General features: G+C 39.4%; 1 pseudogene; it reads left to right on the top strand.

Moving 5' to 3' along the window:
• The window catches only part of LOC122054952, a 30,893-nt pseudogene that overhangs the window by 7,503 nt on the left and 4,859 nt on the right, over window positions 1-18,531 (top strand).

The following is an 18,531-nucleotide window of genomic DNA, read 5'->3' as shown; positions in this document are numbered from 1 at the left end:
ACCTGTTCACCACATTGATAACATCTGATAGGGGCCTTAGAGTTAACCAATGGTTACTGCTGCTATAAAACAAGAATTTTGAGGGCGAACTAGCTAATTGTTTTGGTTGTTTCTCCCCACTAGTTTTCGATTTTGCTACTTTTCAATCACCAGTGCCCACTGATAGGCCTCTGAAACCATTAACAATGAATGAAAGCTGAGGACATTTTGCAAAGCCAGGCGTAACCCCCCTAACTATCGTGCCACTCCTCCGTCTTGGACAAGTCATTTCAAGCAACCAACTTGATAATTCCATATATTCGTCAACTGATCTCACACCATGTCTCAAGGAGTGAAGTTGCTAAAATAGAGCTTGGGTGTAGCCGAAAGGAAGTGTTCTCTCATCTTCATCTTCTCCTAGACGGTTATTTGGGATTTGTCATATCTGTTCCGTGAGCGCCACATCTACTCCCACCATGTCGATGCTCGCCCCTTAAATATTTATGGCAATCAACTTCACTTTCATCCGATCTGGAAGTTGCTTATAGTCGAAGTTCGCTCCACTTCGATGATCCAATCAATGAAAACCTTTGCTTGCAATGTACTAGAAAATTCAAACAATTAAAACCGAAAATCAAAATCTCTTAGGGCTCCTTCTGACCACGGTGTTCTTGGTATGTAGTCCGTCGGTGATATGAGTTTTCGAAGGTAGACTCAGATCCACGATATGAAATCTCACTATCCTCCAAGTTCGCATCGCCTGTGATATGAGCCCTCTGCGACTCGTCTCTATAAATCCTCAATTGATACTATGTCATGAATGTTACGATTACGATGCTTGGCTTCCTCTATCATAATTTGCTTGTTGTTGCGATCGTGACCACGACCACGACGATCTTCGATCTAATTCGTTCTGATACCAACTGAGGATAACGATTATCTCAAGGAGACGATAAGAAGAGAGCTCGAAGAAATAAAGAGAAACTCGTCGTTTGTAAAAAAAAAAAAGTGTTTATACAGACTTTAGACCTTAAAACTTAAAGAAATGAAAAAAAATTAATATATGGACCTCAATTTCTATTTTATAAAGAAAGAAAAAAAATCCTACCAGAAAAGGAAATTTCTTAACAAAAATCCTAATAGAAAGAAATTAACAAAACATTGACGCTAATATATACCATAAAAATTACCCTAAATATCATAAAAATAAAAATGACGAAAAAAGAAAAAAGATCTGTGAAGGCTTCAAAAAGTGCCTAACAGGTGCTTTTGGGGCCTAAAGCTTGGTGGTTACTCTGTAATAAATGTAAATATTTGAATTTTGCATGAGTTAACGCTAATAGAATCTGATTTTGAGTCCTGACCCAAATGTTATGACCCTTTGAAGTTCAATGGGTTATATGGGGTTGGTCTATGTCAAATTGGAATAATGGACAAAGTAATATGAAAAGATGTATGGGAAAAGTCGTATCGATCTGGGGGACGGGTGATTTTGAAGGAGCGCCGTGGAATGGCATGTCAAAGCTAATTGAAAGAAGCAGTTTGAACAGATGCAAATGTCGGATAAAACTTAGAAAGGAGTAAAGTTGGACGTCGTCGTTGATACACAAAGCCAACTTGATTCGGTCAAAAGTGTTAGGTAACTCATCAAAATTAGGAAGGATAGGTGGCTCTGACGAAGACTCAATATGAGTAGAAAAGAAATATTAATTTTCAAAGAAAAAAACATGACGAGAGATACATAAAAGCACATTTGACAGATTGAGTAAAAAGTTTATGGTGTTCATGAGGTGACAAATGAATAAAGTAAACATAACCAAAAGTATCCATATCAAGATAGTTGGGATGTTTATGAAAAAGATGATAATATGGAGATTCAAAATTCAAGACACGTGAAGGCAAGTGATTAATTAAATAAACTATTGTAGATAAGGCCTCAACCTAGAATTTAGATGGAACAAAAGATACAATCAATAGAGTTCGAAATCTAACAAATGTCGTTTCTTACATTTAACCACACCATTTTGCTGCGATGTATAAGGACGAGCGTTCGGAAGCAATGCTTTTTTTTTTTTATTTTTTGAGAAAATCATGAAATTCATGAGACATATTTGCCTCTAGAATAAGACCTTAGCACTTTGATTTTTTAAGAAAATTGGGTCTAAAGATAGACTACAAATGTTTTAAAGACAATAAAAACCTCATATTTAGAACGAAGAAAATAAATCCAGGTATACTGGAATCGTTAATAAATGTGATAGTATTTGTAATTGACATGAAATATAACAGGAGTAATCTCTCACATCACTATGAATCATATCAAAATAGCTTTTTGCACGACTACAGAAGGAAAAGAAAGAGACTATTACCCAATTTACATCTAGAATAATCAAAGGAAAGATGAGATGAAAAATAATCTTTATTGCCAAAGACACTAGAATTTAAGAAGTGAGATAAGACAACAGAATTAGAATGACCTAAACGTTTGTGCCATACTTCGCCTGTTTAGTTCATAGTACTACAGGCAAAAGAAAATAAACATCCAATTTTAGGCCTCTTCGTTAGTATCTTTCCCGACACTTGATCCTGGACAACACAATCATCACAAGAAAATCGAACATCACAGTCGTTATCAACCAATTGTCCTACCAAAATGAGACTAGTAAAAAGCTCAGGAGATACCAAAACATCTTTGATTGAAGAATTAGTATCCCCAATAACATGAATAGGTAACTTACTACCATTAGCGATCTAAATATTTCTATGATATTTTTTAACATTGCTGAGAGTCTCAAGAGAACTGATCATATCAATGGATGTGTTAGAATCCATTAGCCACAGTAAAGATGGTGTAGTATGTTTACCTTGAAATCCTAAGGCTGCAAAGACTGTAGTAATCATCTGCTAAACCATTTCAGGAGTAGTATTCAACCAACAGCCTGATTAGCTTGATGATTATGAGGACGAGTAGGACATTCTTTACAATAATTGTAATATTTCTTTGAGCAATTAATAACAATATGTCCGTATTCCTTACCGCTATAGCATCTTACCTTTGTCTTTCCCTTGGGCTACATAAGCAATTGCATTATTCCGCATTTTGTTTTGCTAGAAAATTATTTGTGTTGTAAGACACTGCTCTTCACGAAGCAACTTTCCAAAGCACACATCCAAAGGAGGAGCATGATTCATCAAATTAGAGCAGGCTGCCTCATATTCAAGATGTAATTTCATCAAAAATTGATCTCGCTTGCTTTGTTCATGCACCTCTTGAACTACATAAAGAGAGTACTTTGGCATAAATTATGTCAACATATTCAGCCCATAAGTTTTGAAAACCAGAAAAATAATCTTGAATGGAGAGATCACCCTGAGAGTAACTAGCAATCTCGTATTCTAATTGAAAACGTTTGACTATATTGTCTTGATAGTAAACTTTTTTTAAATACCCCCACACGCTTTTAGCTGTCTTATACAATCTTAGATTAGGAACAAACAGTTGATCAACTGATCCTAGAATTCATGTTATGACTCTAGTGTCATTGACTTCCTACTAAGCCAATTTAGAAAGCTCAGTAGGTGTCGAATCACTGCCATCGATGTGACCCCATAGTTCTTTTCCCATGACAAACAAACAAAATTGAAATTCCTAGGTAGTATAATTATTACTTGTGAAACGTACACCAAAATTATATGAGTTCGTAGTTGACATGATATTTGTTACTCATGAAATGCAACCAGAAGTGTTGAAAATCAGCAAGCCCAAGATTCCAAAAGCTTGAACTGAAATAACACGACTAGCAATTCTGAAAATATTCCCAAAACAAAGATATGAACTTCTCAAGAAACACTCAAATTCTGAATTTCTGATACCATGTCAATTGGATTGAATGCTCTAACCATGAGAGTTCTCATTATATAGAAAATGTTAGCGATTTATAGGATAGATTTTCAGCTATAAATCCAGGATGATTTCTAGTAATCTGTCTAAATCAAGAAGGTAATTACAATATATTTACAGCTAAGGAAGTTACAACTATAATATATTTATAGCTATTAATTAAGGCTTGATATATGCTTCATCCTTGATGTATGCTGTCATATATGCTATCACCTCTGAAGCATATTTGGCGAGCTAAATCTCATCCAAGAGTGACCTATTCACCTTGGCCGGATTGTGGCTATCTTGGGTGAAAATCAATTCCCAATCCACTTTGAGCGAGTTGTGTTCACCTAAGGAAAATTGAATCAAGCTTCAATTGACATCAACCAAACTCAACACTTCTTGTACTCATTTGGCTATAATTCCTGAATTAAGGTCCTAGCCAACTTAATATAATTGTCAGACCTTAATTTGTTTGAATTTAAAAGGAGTGTTTTGTTACTATTGCTAATTATTATCATGGTAGTTTTTTTTTGTCATTCATCTTTTTTGTCTTTGCTTCCTTAGGAGTGTCAACCCTTCCTCCAAAATATGAATATTTTCATGGGCATGTTTTTCTAATATATTTTGTCATTATATTTTCTGTTACCTAGCATGTGTTACTAAGAGTATTCTCAGTCTATGAGTTAAACGATTGAACAACAACATCCAAGTTTTATCCCATTAGGTAGGGTCGGCTAAATTAAAAGATTGAAGGTTAGAATATAATTCTGGTTTTCGCATTCAAATTTCAGGATCAATTGCGTTTGTTTTTCTCATAGTCCTACCTTGAGTACAACATATGTAGGGAGTGGTAGTCTAATGTAAGTAGTAGCTCAATTCAAATGAAGTCATATACACCAGCCTATTTCTCTGAAACCTGTCCTCTGGAGTCGATATTTATCTTCTCAGGCTGGAGCAAATTCAGGTGATAAGGAAGACGATCTATAATATGGGTTTTCTGACCTGGAGATACCATTGGAATCTGCTGATTGGGTGGATGGTTCAGGTAAAGAAGATGATGAAGAGCTCATTTCCAAAGGGGAGTTATCCAAAGAAGCTGCAGATAGTTCACTTGACTTGGTAGATGTTGAAGCAAATGAAGGTGGGGAAAAAAAGGAGCGGTTAAGGCTCTCACATTCTCCTATTTTCGAGTTAATAATGGAAACTCCAAGAAATTCATTAACAAGTGCACTTGATAAGTATGTTGAGGAAGGGAAATCTCTTGGAAGAGGTGAAATATCTATTGCTATGCTTATCTAAGGAAGCGGTGACTCTACTCAAGAGCACTGCAGGTGATTGTATCTTTACCCTAGTATTTATCTGAAATTTTGATGTTTCAAAAATGAATTTTGACCTCTGTTATACAAATGGAAGATAAAACTTCACTTTTGGGAACATTTACTGTTAACAAAGTGGACCAGGGCTTTCTCTTTCAAGTTATCTGATTGCATATGCCCATACCATACAAAAACCTCCTGTCTTAGATTTTGATTGGGGCCTGCAATTCATAGTATTTTTATATTTGGTTTTCTTTGTTAGTTTTATTCCTCGTACTGAATCATTATCTTCAAAATTCTCTTCCTCCTCTTTATTTGTCTTACTTTTGTAGTATCCATTACTTAACTTTAACACATGGTTAATTATACTAATATCTAATTTAAATGCATTGTGCATGAGCAAAAGAATCAATTAAATGGTCAAATCTGTATTGTTTCAAAGGCTAATTGCCTGCTGTGCCTGGACAGAATGTAATCTTTATTGTGTCAAGTGTTAATCCATTAAATTCATCTTGCACAGTCAAATGTTGCCTTTTAAATTTATGTGCTGAATAAAATTATCATTCATTTTCCATAACAACTCTTGGTTGATTTATGTCGATGTTTATTCTTGCGCTGTGTTTTCTAATTGTAGTTTGACATTTGTAAATCTTCAGGATATGAGTTTTAATTCTTTGGAATATTGGTTTTGTGCATGAAATGAAATAAAAGAAAATGTTTACGTATACCAACTTCTTCAGGATATGACTTTGCTTTTTTGGTTTGGCATTCTTTCATCATGTTTTTACTTATATTTTCCTTTTAGAGTTTTTTATGGTCTAAAATTGTGGACTTTTTTTGTTGACATTTGCAGTTTGTTGAATGGCTGGAAGCTAGAAATAAAATTGAACTTGTGGAGTGGAACTACGCATCTCATTTGGATTTGAACGCAAAGGTTAATGGTCTACTAGAGGCTGAAGAGTACATCAAAAAAAAAACATCCCAGAATCGTTCAGGAGTGAGGTGGTTTACAGAATTTGTTGGTTACTTGTGTTGCTGTTGTCAACGTCAAATCAGAGATCTTGGTCTTCCAATCACACCTTTTGCTTGTAACCAGTTGTTGCTGCTCTACAAACGGGTAGACCGTAGAGAGATTGCTGATGTACTCTTGATGATGGAAAAGGAAAATATAAAACCTACGAGCTTCACTTATAAGATGCTAGTCAATGTCAAAGGCAAATTCCATGACATCGGGTATGGAGCAAATTCTGGAGACAATGAAATCTGAAGGTGTGGAACCAGATTTGCTGATCAAGAACTCGGTTGCAAAAGCTTACATACTCGCTGGTTTGAAGGAAAAAGCGAAAGCGTAAAAGAGATAGAAGGCGATGGCGTCCAGGAGAATCGCTACCTTTGCAAAGTTCTTCTCCCTCTATGCTGCCTTGGGCAAAGCAGACGTCGTTGTGAGAATATGGAAAGTGTGAGATACGTGTATAAATTAAGAAGAAGAAAAATTAATCATATTCTAAAATTGATAATTGAAAATACATAGTATGAAAATTCTAAATTCTAAATATAAAAAGGAAAAAAAAATTGACCTAAAATTTATAAATAAATAAATATATATAATTTAACATCTCCCTCAAACTTATGATGCTACAATAAGAAACGAAAACGTGAAGCAGAATATGACTTGATAAACATATTAGTAATCTGTAGCTTTGAATGAACAAAAGACAATGTGATGATGTTAATCTAAAGATGGTGACGAATAACGTGACAATCAATTTCAATATGTTCGTCTGCTCATAAAAAATTGAATTACGTGTAATTTGAATAACACTCTAATTATCATAATATAACAGAGTACGTTGATAAAGAAAAATATCCATATCCGTAAGTAACCAACACAACTAAATCATAGTTTATAAAATTGCTATCCGGATCGTAGGATCGTACGATCCTGCGATCTGGATAGCAGGATCGTACGATCTTGCGATTCGGATAGTAGGATCGTACGATCTTGCGATCGATCCGGAAACCTAAAATTGATCCAGAATCGTGCAAAATTGATTTTTATAGTAGGATCGCAGCAGGATCGGAACAGAATCAGTAGGATCGGAGTAGAATCAGAGCAGGATCGGTGGAAGTTTTGAGAGGTCATAACTTTTAACTCGGATTGAACCATGAGGCTTATAATACATCAAATTAAAGCTCGTTCAGAGATATTTAATAAATTTCAAAGTTTATCCTTAATCACCATATTTCAAACCCAAAAAATATCATTTAAATCTTTTTTGGATGTCTAGAAGATTTTATTTATTTTTATTATTTTTTTTCATCTTATTAGAGTTTTAAAGTATTTAAATATATGTTTAATTATTTTGAGTTAGTTTTTTATCGATAATATTCTGTCATTTCTTTTTCCAAAATGATGAGTTTTTGGATGCCTATTGTCTAGTATTGTGTGGCATCAATCAATCTTTAGAAGATTATTTCCGGCGTTCATATTTGAATCAAATGATTCAATAGTTTTTGTTATATATGTTAGGTGTTTTGTTGACCTTTAAATTGAATTATCTTATAAACAAAGGAAATTTTTTTAATATTGAATGTGTTATTATTATTGTGTTAATAGAAATTTTATATTCTTTTATTTTATGATAGGAAAATATAAATATTATCACTATTCGAGAATGATAGTTAAATTACAAGTTAATTTAAATTTATACATGTAGTAATGTAATCTGAAGTGTTGAGTATAAATGATTACATATATATACAAAATTAGTTATATATTTATATTAAATAAAGGTTTTTGGTAGTATCGTGCGATTCTATGATCCAATCCTGACCAATTCGTTCCTGACCCTAAATCGATTCTGCGTAGGATCGCGATTCTATAAACTATGAACTAAATTATCTTACAAGTAGTTTAGGCCATGACATGATACTCAGCTTCTGTGGAAGATCTAGAAATAACATCTTGTTTCTTACTCTTCCAAGAAATAAGGGAATCACCAAGAAAAATGTAGAAGTGAATGGTAGATTTACGATCCGTATGATCATCAGCCCAATCCATATCAGAGTATGCACGTAGTTCAAGAGATTAAGTAGAAGGAAATAAAATGCTTTGAAATTGAGTGCCCCGAAGATACCTGAGAATACAAAGAACAACATCCCAATAAACTGTAGTTGGTTCAGCGATAAATTGACTAACCATATAAACAACATACGCAATATTTGGACGAGTCACAGTGAGATAAACCAAGCTTCCAACAATAGTTTTGTACAAACTAGGATCCAACAAAGGTGAGCCATCAAATGGAGAATATCAGGCATTAGTCTCAATAGGAGTATCAACAACTCTATTATCAGTAAGACGAGCACGTTCAAACATATCAGTTATATACTTTGACTGGGATAAAAGATAATCTTTCGAGGTATAAACAACCTCAATGCCCAAAAAAGTAGTGTAGTATATCCAAGTCTTTTATAGCAAAACGACGAGCCAACTCAGACTTTAGGGAAGCAATTCTATCAGAATTATCACTAGTAATAATCATGTCATCAACATATAATAATAAAAGAATATAACCTGCACTCGTACATTTAACAAGCAATGCTGAATCATGATTGCTAGGATGAAAACCAAGCAAAGTAATTACTGTAAAGAACTTCTCAAACCAAGCACGCGGTGCTTGTTTGAGATCATAAAGCGCTTTACGAAGCCTGCAAACTTCATCAGGTTGATGTTAAATATTAGGAGGAGGTGTCATACAAACTTCTTCATGAAAATCACCATTTAGAAATGTATTCTTGACATCCATTTAAGATATTCTCCATCGACGAACAGAAACAACAACAATCAGAGTACGAACAGTCGTCATTTTTCCAACAGGAGCAAATGTTTCCTCATAGTCCATGCCATACTCCTGAGAATAACCTTTAGCAACAAGACGAGCTTTGTATCGCTCGATAGATCCATCAAATTTAGTTTTGATCTTATATATCCAACGAGAACCAATAGTGTATTTTCCGGGTGGCAATGGAAGCAAATCTCATGTATGAGTCTGATGCAAAGCAGTTAGTTCCTCGGTCATAGTACTCTGCCAAAGTGGGTTACAAACAACTTTTTTATATGATACAGACTTAAAAAGACAATGAATAGATGCATCAAATGAAGCAAAAGAATGAAAATAACAAGAGTAAGCAAAATTTGACAATTTAGTATACTTACGAACGTGAGTGGATTGACGACGGTGGAGAGAAGGATCATCCATAATCTCATGAGATGATTGGGTAGTAGCAGAAGGAGAAACATGTCGAGCGGATATCTCAGGAACCAAAGTACCAGATTCAGTTGAGCTACTAGTAGGAGTTGTGGGTGAAACTTCCTCAGTGTTAGTATTGAAAAGATTAATACAAAGTAGATCTGACTTTGTCATATTATGTGAACTAGCTGGAACAGAAAAGAATGGAATATACTCAAGAAACACAACATAACGAGAGACATACAATTTTTTACTAACAGAATCAAAACAACGATATCTTTTTTGAGTAACACCATAACCCCAAAAGACACAAAGAGCAGACCAAAAGGCTAATTTATTATGCTCGATATGTGGAAGAAGGACAAAGCAAGCATAACCAAAAACATGCAAAGAGGAATAGAGAGGAGCATGCCATACAATTTTTCAAAAAGTGACAAGCCTAAATTGTGTAAGGTTGAAATTCTATTAATCACGTGAAAAGTGGTAAGGATTGCTTCCCTCGAAAAGGTACTAGGAATACTAGCAGACAATAATGATAAACGGGTTGTTTCAAAAAGATGCCTATGCTTTTGTTCAGCCATACCATTCTGTTCAAGAGTATTTGTACAAGAGGTTTGATGAATAGTACCATCAGAAGCAAGTAATTGTGAAAAATGATTTGAAGTGTATTCACCCCCCAAATCACAACGAAAACACTTTATGACACTAGAATGTTGAGTTTTCACAAAAGCTATGAAGTTGTTAAAAATTGTAAGATAATCAAACTTGTGTTTCATAAGATAAATCAAAGTGTAACGAGTGCAATCATCAATAAATGAAACATAATACCTTGACCCCCCCCCCCCCCTTTGTAGGAATAGGAGAGGGTCTCTACATATCATAATGGATAAGATCAAATGGAGCAAAAGAAAAAGAAAGACTTTTAGAAAATGGTAAGACAGAAAATTTGGCCAGTTTACAACCACTACAATTAGAAATATCAGAACTTTTTAAAGGTCCTAATACTCCTGTAGAAGCTAAAAACTACAAATGAGATGTTGAAACAACCTAAATGAGAGTGCCACAAATAAAAATCAGAAGATGAACGATTCAGATGAAAAGATGATAAATCCACACTCAAAACTACAACTTCTGTACTTTGAGTTAATCTAAAACATAGAGTCCTCCTTCTGTTGGTATCCCAAGGTGGATTTGATGTGATCAACTAAGTCAGGTTAGGTCTTGTTGGTGTTTAACCCTATGTCTAAGTATGTAGGAGCTTAGAAGTACAAGAAGTCGAGTAAAAGACGCAGGTAGCGATAAGGACTGCATGGGAGAGAGCCAACATGCTCAGTACATTCGAGGGATGATATATATACTGCGGAAGAGTACGCAGGCGGATGAGAAGGAGACGCATGGTGTTTCCAAGGGACGAGAAACCGAAGCAGAAGCTTGCTTGAAGGGCTGAAGTTGGGTTCGGGTGAACCATATTCCGGAAGGCCGAGATCAGCCAAGTGGAGTTTGAGCCAGAGCGGAAGACCTGAACCAAGGCGAGCAGAACCGGAGTAGAAGATCGGGACCGAAAGTCAACATGTTGTTGACTTTCTTGGTCCGGGCGCCCGGACTCGCCAGACTTTGGCCGCCCGGACCAGGATTTTTATCTAGATCACGTCAAACGCGATTTGTTGCCACGGGGATAAATTTGTATCCCCTTCCAAGCACCTAGAACCCTTCCAGGCGCCCCGACAAAGGCTATAAATATAACCCTGATTCCAGAAGCCAGAAACACCTAAAAAATGAGAAACAACACTTGTAGTTGCTTAATTTTTTGTTTATCTTTATGTTAGTGAGCTTTGACTGCTGTAAGAGGCTTCTTCGCCCGAAGGAGATATTACTAAGCTTTTTCTTCCTTCGATTAACCTCTCTGGTTGTAACAAAATAAATCCATTGTGCCTCTTTTCTTTATTTAAATGCTTAATTCTTTTTATGCAAGTGTTTTATTTAATTAAGTTATAAAAGATCAAGAAAGGTTCGTTTATTTTGTAGGCTATTCACCCCCCTTTAGCCGGCCTTTAAGGGACTAACAAGTGGTATCAGAGCCCAACAGGTTCAGGAGGACTAACCGCCAAACGAAGCACTCGAGATGGTCGGACCGAGCATCTACCCACCAAAGTTCGAGGGGGAATTCATGAGCTAGAAGAAAAGAATGGATGTATTTTTTATGACAAATTTTGATTTACTTTTAATAATGGAATTTGACTTTATTGCACCTGAAGGGAAAGAAAAATACCAATGGATGAAGAAGGAGCAAGCCGACTTCATGCAAACGACAAAGTCGAATTCCATCTGCTGAGTGTCTTATCGCCACAAGAAGTGAATCAGATCAGAGTTTACGGGTCTGCCAAGGAGCTCTGGGAGAAATTCTTGGAACTACACGAAGGAACTTCGGAGGTGAAACTCGCGAGATGAGATCTACTCCACAACCAGATCAGCAACCTTCGATTAGAGGAAAGTGAAACTGTTGCACACCTTCACTCAAGGATCAAGGAGCTCATCACCGGACTCACAAATCTGGGGGAAAAGGTAATCAATCGAGATTCGCTAAGGTACGCGCTTAATGCATTCCCTAAAAATACGGAATGGACATCATTAGTAGATGCATATTATATCTCTAAGGATCTAGAATCTATTACTTTAGAAGAATTATTTTCAACTTTTGAAGTCCATGAAACAAGATGTGTAGATTCGAAGGAGCCGAAGCACAACACTGCCTTTAAGGCAAAAAATGGATGAATGAGATACAAAATCTTCTCTCGATGATGATGAAACGACACTGATGGTAAGTAAATTTAAAAAATTATTTAAATATAAGCAATTTAATCAAGTGCAGGGCAGAAGAAAAAGAAGGATAAGATGCTACCACTGCGATGAAGAATGGCACGTAAAAGACAACTGATCTAAATTGAAGAACAAGGACAAGAGCGCAAGAAGCTAGCCCAAACGAACAAGTATAAGAACCTAAAAGCAATGTGGGATAAAACATCGTCTGAATTAGAAATCGAAGTAATCGCCGAACTTACACTAGTAAGAAGATAAAGATGAAGCAAGCTCATCTGAAATGAGCATCGATGAAGGAGGAGTGACATTGGAAGAAAGCTGCACTTCAGGGGGAGCTTCAGATTGCGAGATCGATGAGGTAAGTTAGACACGGTCTCTTCCCCCTGACAAGTTATTTAAGTTTGTTAAATTATTGTCAAAGAATTAATGTATGTTAGAAAAAGAAAATAAAATATTAAAATCAACTTTAGTCATTTCTTATCGATTAGAAGATTTGATAAGTTAAAATTAGAAAATAAAAAATTAAGTAAAGAAATAGAAAATTTGAAACATCATACATGCTTAAATGTACAACAAATTCAAAATTATAATGGACTAAACTGGTATCTTAGATATCATAGGGGCCAAATCAGAAAACTATTAACAAAATATATTTCTAAGAAATTTCTGATTAACTCAATTGGAAGGAACCTATATTGGGTTCTAAAATCTTGCATAAATTAAAAATTAGACTTAGGACTTTTAGAGAGAAAATTAAATGTTTAATTTCATTAAGAGACTTTATCTAGAAGTGGTTGTTGCTCTAATAACTAAGAAGGCCTAGTGCCTCACTACAGTCTAGAAGCCAACTATTGAAATAAGTATTTAATTGACTAATTGCTAAACATTTAATTATAATGCTTTAAATGTTGGGCAAAAATTCACTTTAGAAATTAATAATTTCATCAATTAGAAAATTTTAAAGTTTTTTTCATAGAGTTAATTTTGAAAATTATTGTTTTGGGAAAATTTTCTATCTCAAAATTTTCTTAACACTTAGAAAATTTTATATTAAGTCAAAATTTTTACCATTGTTAAGTAACCCTTAGACTTTTCATCATTGTTAAGTGAAATACTTTTTGGTAGTCTATTTTTAATGTGATCAAAAGGGAAGTAATAAAAATTAAGTCTAAGGAGAGGGTAATATTTTAAATTTCAATTTTTTTGTACTTACAAAATTTTTTAATTATAACTACTATTTGTTTATACTAACTTAACTTGGGTTTGATCACATCAAAAAGGGGGGATTGTTGGTACCCCCAAGGTGGTTTTGATGTGATCAACCAAGTCAGGTTTGGTCCTGTTGGTGTTTAACCCTGTGTCTAAGTGTGCAAGAGCTTAGGCACATATATGAAGTCGAGCAAAAGACGCAGATAGCGAGAAGGACGACATGGGAGAGAGCCGACGGGCTCGGTGCATTTGAGGGACGAGGTGTTGTGAAAGAGTACGCGGGCAAACGAGAAGGAGGCGCACGACATTTCTGAGGGACGAGAAGACAGAGAGGAAGCTTGCTCGAAGGTCGAAAGTTGGGTTCGGGTGAGCCCTATTTCGGAAGGTCGAGATCACCCAAGTGGAGCCGAAGTCGAAGCGGAAGACTTAGACCAATGTGAGCGGAATCAGAGTAGAAGACCGGGAATGAAAGTCAACAGGTTGTTGACTTTCTTGGTCTGGGTGCCCGGACTCACTGGACTTCGGGCGCTCGGACTTGCCGGACTCCGAGTGTCTGGACCAGGATTTTTATCCGGATCATGTCAAATGTGATCCGTTACAATGGGGATAAAGTCTTATCCCCCTCCAGGAGCTTGGAATCCCTCTAGGCGCCTAGAACCCTTCCAGGCGCCCCGACCAGGGCTATAAATACAGACATGATCCCAGAAGTCAAAAACACCTGAAAAATGAGAAACAACACTTTTAGTCGCTTCATTTTCTATTTAGCTTTGTGTTAGTGAGCTTTGACTATTGTAAAAGGTTTCTCCGCCCGAAGGAGATATTACCGAGCTTTTTCTTCTTTGGGTTAACAACCTTCCCGGTTGTAACCAAGTAAATTCATTATGCCTCTTTTCTTTATTTAAATTCTTAATTCTTTTTATGCAAGTGTTTTATTTAATTAAGCTATAAAAGATTGAGAATGGTTCGTTTATTTTGCAGGCTATTCACCCTCCTCTAGCCGGCCTCCAAGGGACCAACACCTTGCCTACGACCTGCCCTAATCAGCCTCTAAAATACGGGTCCTGAACATAACAATTAGATGAAAAAAAAGAGACTAGGTATCCAGACTCACATAATTGATTAACAGAAACAAGATTTAAAGTAAAACTACGAATATAATAAACATCAGTAAGAGAAAAACAAGATGTAACAATTGAACTGACACCTCCTAATGACATAGGAGTACCATCAGCAATCACAATAAATATAGATGAACGGAAAGAAAAAAAAATAAAAGATAATAAATTAGATGACATATGATGGGAAGCACCAGAGTCCAAGATCCATAAGGATGAAGATATACTTGAAATACTAGATGATGACAAACCTATATGAGAGGAAGCTGACATGGCAGAGGGCTGAGAAGCAAGGAACTATTGAAACTGCTCCAATATATACTGATCCGGTGGTAAGGACGGGGGACCCTCGTTGGCGGAAGGTCAACGACACGTGGAGGTCAAAGGCCAAGAGATTCAACCCTGAGACCCGACCGACCGGACTGAGAGGGCCGACCGGCCACCCGACCGACCGGAATGAGATGGCCGACTGGTCTGGAATCCCCCGAGCCGAATAAAAGACAACCTGACTAGGGGTCGGGTTTCCGAGGCTCAAAGTAAAAAGGTTTTAGGGCCGAGCGGGCTATCCGTTCGGCCGGGGCACAAGGCAACAAAGACAGGCAGGAGCAATCTCATCCGAGCATACGACTGAGGCAGAAGTGATATGCCCGCCGAACGGCCTGACCGCTCAGCCCTGGAACAGATAGGAAGCGCAAGAGGACAAAGGAGACAGGGGATAACATCATCCTCGAGACGTCTGCCGTCGACAGGCAACAGGGTTAGCGGCCGAGCCGTACACAGGATCATACGGTGGAAGCTTCCACCGTCACATCCGGGATATGCTCGGATGATTGCGGAACGGCGCCAGAGGTACTTTTCTGACAGGGGATCATTAAGGTATGTTTGGGAAAACGTACACGCATAGAGAAGCGTGCCCGCGCCTCCCCGGGGTCCTATATAAGGACCCCCAGACGTCGACGAAGGTATGCGCAATCCTCACTGTAGTCACAGTTACGCTGCCTCTCTCATTTCTCGTTGCCTGACTTGAGCCTCGGAGGGCCGTCGCCGGGAAACCCCTCCCGGCTCGGCTTCTTTGCAGGTTCACTGAAGATCTACACCACCAGCCGGAGACAGCGGAGCGTGCCACGTCCCCAACGTCCGTCGACTCAGCGCTCGGACATGATCAAATTGGCGTCGTCTGTGGAACGCACCTGAATCCGAGCCTAGAAGATGGAAGAAGCTGGACGTCAACTTCTGGTAACGCTCTCTCTTGAGGAGCTTGAAGCACTTATCCAAGCACAGGCAACAAAAATCGTGGAGCAGCAGCAGAAAGCTCAGGCCGAGCAGGCAGCGCAGCAGGCGACATCAGCATCTGGAGGCCGAGCGTCACCCGAAGAGCGGCCGGAGCAGCTTTCCATATGGGGCCAAAATAAGGGACCGACCGGCACCCAGATGGGGGCGTCGCCCGCCCTGATACCTTTTCATTGGGTTTTGTTCCAGACGCCCTCGGAGGTAGCGCAAGCTAATCAGGACAAGGGATCTTCATCGGACGAAGCACTCGTCCGGGACGTCAGAAAAGGGAAGGCGCCCCGAACAGACGTGTCACCCGAGCGGATCAACCGGCAGTTTTCAGATGACATCCTGCGTGATCCACTGCCGAAGCATTATGTGCCCCCTGCGATCGGGGAATACAACGGAACAACCGACCCAGACGACCATATGTGTAAGTTCGACAGCACTGCCACTCTGCATCAATACACAGATGGTGTGAAGTGCCGAGTATTCCTCACCACCCTCTCGGGGTTAGCGTATCGGTGGTTCCGAAGGCTGCTGGACGGATCTATCACAAGTTTCAAGGAATTCCGAACGGCATTCCTCCATCATTTTGCAAGCAGCAGGCGCCACCAGAAAATCAGCGTCAATCTGTTCGCCATCAAGCAAGGCATGAGGGAGTCGCTCCGAGCTTACATCCAATGCTTCAACCAGGTGGCCATGGACATTCCGACGGTCACCTCGGAAACAATGATGAACGCGTTCACGTAAGGGCTCGTGGACGGTGATTTCTTCCGCTCGCTCATCCGGAAGCCGCCCCGGGACTACGACCATATGTTGCATAAGGCCAACGAGTACATCAATGTGGAGGAGGCCCAGGCGGCGAGAAGAAAGGAATCCCTGAATGACCAACCGGCTCCCGTCGAGCGGAAGCAGCCCGTCAGTCACCAGCCCCCCAGAGGAGCGAGCCAAAGCGTCCGTCTGGCTGATGGCCTACAGGCAGAGAATGAAGCAGAACTACAACCGCCGCGTGATTCCCCGATCATTCCAGGTGGGTGACTTGGTCTGGAAGAAAGTGAAGCCGATCGGGGACGTAGGCAAGCTGGAGGCTCCCTGGGCAGGACCCTTGAAAGTCGTCAAGAAGCTCCGATAGGGAGCCTACTACTTGGAGGATGAGGATGGACGGCGGCTGGATAGGCCATGGAGTGCAAACCACCTCCAGCCCTATCAGGTCGGATGAAAGGTGCGCCGATGTAATATATTTCATGAATATTTCATTCGGATGTATCCTTTGACTGCAGGAATGAAAGTTATAAGAACAAAGCAAAGGCATGAACATTATGCGCCCAGCGGGTAGTTGTATGAAGGCATGGCGAAGACCCCGTGCCGTTCGGTCGGGCGTATATTATCCGAGTCACAGGCTCGATGGCGAAGACCCTGTGTCGTTCGGGCGGGCGTATATTATCCGAGCCATAGGCTCGATGGCGAAGATCCCATGCCGTTCGGCCAGGCGTATATTATCCGAGTTGTAAGCTCATTGTTGAAGATCGTCGAGCAGCAACGTTAAATCTTAGAGTCGAACCGGTGACTATAAACCCTCCGGCCTGAAAACCGTGGAGCAGCGACATTAAATCTTAGAGTCAAACCGGCGACTATAAACCCTTCGGCCGGAAGACCGTCGAGCAGCGACATTAAATCTTAGAGTCGAACCGGCGACTATAAACCCTCCGGCCGGAAGACCGTCGAGCAGCGACGTTAAATCTTATAGTCGAACCGGCGATTATAAACCCCCCGGCCTGAAGACCGTCGAGTAGCGACGTTAAATCTTGAGTCGAACCAGCGACTATAAGCCCTCCGGTCGGAAGACCGTCGAGCAGCGACGTTAAATCTTAGAGTCGAACCGGCGACTATAAACCCCCCGGCCTGAAGACCGTCGAGCAGCGACGTTAAATCTTAGAGTCGAACCGGCGACTATAAACCCTCCGACCGGAAGACCATCGAGCAGCGACGTTAAATCTTAGAGTCGAACCGGCAACTATAAACCCTCCGCCCGGAAGACCGTCGAGCGGCGGCGTTAAACTCTAGAGTCGGACTGACGACTATAAACCCACCAGATGAGGCAGCGTCGCGTTGAGGTACTTCAGCGAGACACTAGCAGAAAGTCCATAAAAGATAGAAAGTCGTTTGACCGATCGGCATAGTGAAGAAAAACACTAAGCGAAAAGCTCATAGAAATCCCAGGCAGAGTGGAAGGTCGTTTAACCGATCGGCGAAATTTAAAAATTCCCTGCGGGAAAAAAGTCAAGCGACCGGTCTACACAATTAAAAGAAACACTCGAAACGAAAGGTTAACACGGCAAGAGCGGGCATTCATTTAAAGATAGCATTTAAAAGTTACAGATGCCACATGAAAATAAAAGTCTAGCTGATCGGTAAAATTACAGAAGATACTTCATTCAAGGTAGTCAAAAATATGCTTTGGGATGGTGGTGAGAAGCGCCGCATGCTCTGTAGCAGGGATGACAACGGAGTCGGGGAGCTGGCCCTTGGACTTCAAATAGTCCGCCGTGGCGGTGATGGCCAACTCGAAGGCGATCACCAGCCGGTCTCACACCTTCTCCACAAATTCCACCGAGCAGATGTAGTTTTGCCTCAAGGCAGCAACACGGCCCAGCTCCGCCTCTTGGTACTCCTTGAAGGCAGCA

Source organism: Zingiber officinale, chromosome 3B, assembly GCF_018446385.1.
Source record: "Zingiber officinale cultivar Zhangliang chromosome 3B, Zo_v1.1, whole genome shotgun sequence".
Lineage (NCBI taxonomy): Eukaryota > Viridiplantae > Streptophyta > Magnoliopsida > Zingiberales > Zingiberaceae > Zingiber > Zingiber officinale.
The sequence above is the reverse complement of the archived record's forward strand: the minus strand, read 5'-3'. Positions and strand labels throughout refer to the sequence as shown.